Below are 5,504 nucleotides of genomic sequence, written 5' to 3'. Positions count from 1 at the left end.
TTTGTTTATTCACCTCACAAACAGTTCTAATCCTCTATATGTTTTCTGTTTGTCATTGTAAAACATTAAGGTTTACTGAAACTATGCCTGTGGTGGTTTGATCTAAATCCTTGTGGGGTTCTCTGTCTTGGTGTTGCTTCTCTGATATTCCAGACGGATGACGTTTAAAAGCCTCTTGGTGATGATGTAAGTATACTGTATGTAGTTAATCTTCATATATATGTAATCACTATATTTATTTAATCCTTTTATGTACTTATTAACCTTTGCATGTTAACATGTACAAAAGTGTATGCACTCACACTATTCAATCATACTATTCCTTGAATTTTGTAGTTTGCAATAAAATTGCATTGTATTGCAAGTATTAGCCTTTTTAAAGCCGTATCTGAACCTTAGTGTTAAAAACATGGCAAATAAAATTGCCAAATTCTCCTGTAAATAATTCTGCAAAGAGGGAACCATCATGACATTAAAAATTACGAGTGGATTTTCAGGGGCCCATCCAGTATGTGGGTTCCAACGTGTAATGGTGTGCATATGACTATGCAGCAGGGCTGGCCTTGCTGCCAATGTGTAAAACAAAGGAGTACGGGAGTACAAAATGCATATTGTGAAGTGGATTTTCCTGGGCCCATCCAGTATGTGGGTTCCAAAGCGTAATGGGGTGCATATGACTATGCAGCAGGGCTTGCCTTGCTGCCAATGTGTAAAACAAAGGAGTACTGGAGTACAAAATGCATATTGTGAAGTGGATTTTCCTGGGCTCATCCAGTATGTGGGTTCCAAGGCGTAATGGGGTGCATATGAATATGCAGCAGGGCTGGCCTTGCTGCCAATGTGTAAAACAAATGAGTACAGGAGTGCAAAATGCATATTGTGAAGTGGATTTTCCTGGGCCCATCCAGTATGTGGGTTCCAAGGCGTAATGGGGTGCATATGACTGACTATGCAGCAGGGCTGGCCTTGCTGGCAATGTGTAAAACACAGGAGTACGGAGCACAAAATGCATATTGTGAAGTGGATTTTCCTGGGCCCATCCAGTATGTTGGTTCAAAGGCTTATTGGGGTGCATATGTATTAGTTTCAGGGCAGGCCTTGAATTTAATGCAACACTTTTTCAGGAGTCCCCCCTGGACATCTTATGAAAGGGGTATTGTGGTGCGTCGTAATTCTTGGCAGCCCATCCACTCACAGCATAGGCTACAACAGCTTTGGAGATCCACAGTTTAATAATGGCCCTTTAAGAAGATTAATGCCACCTGATGCACCAGTAAAAATAGGCCCTGTGACTTTAAGAGTCCCTCCTTCATAAATGAAACAAGATGGGTCTGCTTATGTGTCACACATCACACGGCCAGCTAGGGGTTGTTAAATGTTACAATGACATTTCCCAGAGAATGCATTTGTAGTGGTTGAAACCAATGTTAAAAATTTAAAAACGCTTCAAAAGCGCTGCGTCTGAACTAAGCCTAAGTGTAGGAGGAATTTTTCGGTCTGGAGTTAAAGATTTGGTCTAAGGCTGGTTTCACATTTGCGGTTGTGTCCGCTGCATTTCTTCCGCAAATATCCGCATGCGTTGTGTATTCCTATCTTTAACATTAGGGGCGCATGCGTTTGCGATTCACGTTTTACCGCGTTTGACGCCGCATGTGCTGTTTCGTCGTCTGCGGCTTTTCGCGGAAATGCAACATGTAGTAATTTTTAGAAGTGTCAATTTACCGCCTGGAGATGTATGCGGTGGATTGCGCAAGGAATGCGCCAAAAAAAGCATTGCTGTCTATATGAACGCATGCGTTTACAAGCACATGCGTTTGTTTGCGTTTGTGAACGCATGCGTTCCACAAGAGAAAAACATGTCTAGACACTGATAAGCCACCCCCCACATACAAGGTGATAAAGGGAGGGAGTGGACATTTGCAGGTCACTACTCAGCAGACACAGAAGCAGATGAGACGCAGGCTACATCCTTGGAGGAAAACAGGACACTGAACAATGTGAGTATATCCTATCCAATGCCTTTATTTTCTATTTTCTGTCTCTACATGTCCTAATTTCTGCCATTTCTTTCTTTCTGCATGCATCAGAATGTCTTCTTCTTCTGATGAGGAGCAACGTCCTGGGCCTTCTGAAGTAGAACATGTCAGTGAGGTGAGTACTTGCCTCCTCAGATTGGTAAGTATTCACTGTCACATCTACACATATGACAATTTTGTTTTTTAATTTTTTTAGAGCTCTTCTACTGCGGCTGAGACTGGGCAGGAGCAGCGGAGTCACGGTCGGGTGGCAAGGCGGCAACGTGTATGCATACAAGGCTGACTGTTTACTGTAACCTCACTTTACTATTCATGAATCTTCCTGTCTTTACTTTCCTCTTTCTTTTTTCTTCTGGACTCCTTTTTTATCTTGACTTTCCTTATTCATGCCATTTCTCAGCCTCTGTTTTCTTTCTTTTCCTTATGTTAATGTATGCAACATTTAATGTCTTCATTTATGTTTTAGGTTCCAGAATGGGATGAGGACCTCATTGACAACGATATCCTCATCTCCCTGGTCCATGAGCGAGTTCCGTTGTGGGACACCCGGGATCCACTGCACTCAAACAACGTCACAATCTGGTGCCTATGGAATGAGGTGACCAAAGCAATGTGGGATGGCTGGGACAATGCCCCGAATCGGGTCCGAAGTGCATTTGGTAAGTATTGCAATGCAGTGTGAAGCAGCAGAGACCTTGGCCGTGCTCACACAACTGTGTGTGATGAAAGAAACTCTCAGGAGTTTCTCTCATCACACACAGTTGTGTGAGCACGGCCAAAAGTCCTTTTTCTGACCTTTTTTTTTTTTTTAATAGTGGCCAAAGTGAAAACACGTTGGCGTTCGATGAAGGACCGCTTCAACAAGGACCTGCATCAAGAGAGCCGTGTTCCCAGTGGTTCAGGAGCAAGGATCAGAAAATACAAATACCATCGCGTTCTGGCATTTTTAAGACCGGTCCTTGCCCAGAGAACGTAAGTATTTTCCCCTTGCATTTGGTTGTATTGTATTGCCATAATCTGTATATTTCTTTTCCACAGGATTTTGCGTCTGGTTAATTCTTGGTATTAATTTTCTTTTTTCTTTTTTCACAGCACATGGAGCACTACTGTTGGCCCAGGTTCTGGAGTGGTCCTTCATCAGACAGCCTGTCCCAGCTATCCAGCAGTGCTGCAGCAAGTGGGCCTGCCACACTAACTGGAGACCAGGAAGCTGGTCCATCAGGTGTTCCCCTTTCCCAGTCCTCTGCCACTGCCTCTTTTTTGGGGGGCTCCTCCCGGCAGCAGCAGAGGGCATCGGACAGGTCCCTCATGCCCGAGTTTTTGCACTTGAGCTCGGTTTTTCACAAAGGACTCAAGGCTTTGGGTGACCGAATGGATATTTCACTTAGCCACATGAATACACATATCCAGGAGGTCACCAAAAGCCTTGACCAAGTAAAAGCCGACCTCCAGAGGCCAGCACATCATTTTTTTAACCAAATTGAGCAGGGCATGTTGGAACACCTTACTCCTGATCTCCAGCTGAGTGTCATGCAGGCCTGCAATGCTGCTTACGTGCAGGCATTGCAGCAGAGTCGGTATTTTCAGCAGACAGTGGCGGCATATCCACCTGTGCCTTCACTGTCACGATTATCCTCAATGCCGACCTCTGCTGTATACCACTGCACAGCCACCTCTATTCCTAGCAGTGCCGGACACCAGTACAGCACCACCACCATGCCGAGTGCTGTTGGACAGCCCACCGCCACCACCATGACAACCGCAGCTCCTGCTTGGACCTCCTCCACTGACACCATGATGCAGCAGGACCCTGGCATGGCCTTCCATACCGCCACCACCACGATGCAGCAGGACCCTGGCATGGCCTTCCATACCGCCACCACCACGATGCAGCAGGACTCTGGCATGGCCTTCCGTACCGCCACCACCACGATGCAGCAGGACCCTGGCATGGCCTTCCGTACCGCCACCACCACGATGCAGCAGGACCCTGGCATGGCCTTCCGCTCTACGAGCATTATGGACTCTGGCATGGCTGCACGTTCTACGAGCACTATGGACTCTGGCATGGCTGCACGCTCTACGAGCACTATGGACTGTGACACAGTGCAGCCGGACCCTGACAGGTCACCCACCACGACCATGCCATGCCATATGAGCCCGCCGAGGCTTCCCAGAACCCGGCAATCCCCAAAAAAACAAAAAAAAAAAAAACAGCGGACTCTAAGTATTCCTCCCCCTTCACCTCCCAGTGTGTCTGTAATGTCAGGTTTGTTTCACCCTTCCAGTGCGTCTCAAGTCTCTCGTGTGTCAAGCCCCATCCCCGAACTACCAGACCCCACTAGTTTCATTGCCCCTTCTCCTGCCACCTCTGCGTCGTCCACGGTTAGCCAGGCCTCAGTGCTTCACACCCCCCGTTTACATCACTCTACCCCAAACCGGCGCAGTTAAATAAATATTTTTGTTGTTTAAAAATAAAAGCTATTTTTTTTGGCACAATTATGTTTGGTTTACTGTGTCTTTCGCCGCCGGCAACACACCGTGCGCCAAATAAACTTCGCCACACACTTTATTTTTTGGCCACATCATATCTCCAGTGGTTAGCAAATAAAAGACTGCAGCTTTGTGTGTCTTTAGTATAGAGATATGAGGTGGGCCAAAAAATTAATTAATGTATTATCTCCATAATCTCTTCCTTCTGCTTAGAAAAATGTTTAGAATTGAGATAAGACAGGTGGCATGAAGCAGAATTACCATGAGTGATAAACAGTTATGTCCATAAATGTTGGGCCAGTTCTTGTTCTTAGATAAGGAATGTTTTATTGTCCACTGATTGGGGTCTGTGTTGTGATGACCCCTCAGTCTGAGGGGCAAGTTCCTTAGTTGATGTAAAAAGACATAAATCCATGCGACACATTCATTCCTGCAGTGAGAATTTCAAAGGTCGTCATCAGTTTATATTCCCAGACTTTTCTGTCTCTCTGAGTTTTGAAGTTACCTTTTAATACCAGTAATTTCATGTCCATAATGCTATGATTTGGGAGACAAAAATGTATTGCCACAGGTAGATCCATTCTTTTTTCTCTTATTGTGTGGCAGTGAGAATTCATTCTTGTTCTCAGTTTCTGTCCTGTCTCCCCCACATACAGACCCCCAGTTGGACATTTAGTACAAATAATTAAGTACACCACATTAGAAGTGACGCAGCTGAAAGTACCTGGTATCTTGTAGTCCTGATGTGAGTTGGGGATCTTTATCTTGTCCGTGGTCATTATGAATGGACAGGTTTTACATTTTTTCTGATTGCAGGGAAAGGTACCTGCAGCTGTTGGAGAGGACAGGGAGCTCTTGACAATGATTCTTAGATTTGGGGGCTGTCTAAAACACAGTAGTGGGGGTCTGGGAAAATGGATCGTAAGCGGGCATCTTTTCGTAGTAAAGGTTGTAATTTCCGTGCAGCTCCCCTTA

General features: G+C 45.4%; 1 long non-coding RNA gene across 1 annotated transcript; it reads left to right on the top strand.

Annotated features, from left to right (window-relative positions):
* Positions 1-1,946: 1,946 nt before the first annotated feature.
* On the top strand, positions 1,947-2,293 carry LOC143773832 (uncharacterized). Its single transcript, XR_013215388.1, has 3 exons — positions 1,947-1,997; positions 2,088-2,151; positions 2,233-2,293. It is a non-coding gene; the product is annotated as an uncharacterized LOC143773832 (long non-coding RNA).
* The last annotated feature ends 3,211 nt before the right edge of the window (positions 2,294-5,504 follow it).

The sequence above is a fragment of the Ranitomeya variabilis genome, chromosome 5 (genome assembly GCF_051348905.1).
Source record: "Ranitomeya variabilis isolate aRanVar5 chromosome 5, aRanVar5.hap1, whole genome shotgun sequence".
NCBI lineage: Eukaryota > Metazoa > Chordata > Amphibia > Anura > Dendrobatidae > Ranitomeya > Ranitomeya variabilis.
Note: the sequence above shows the minus strand (reverse complement) of the source record. Positions and strands in the feature narration are given on the sequence as shown.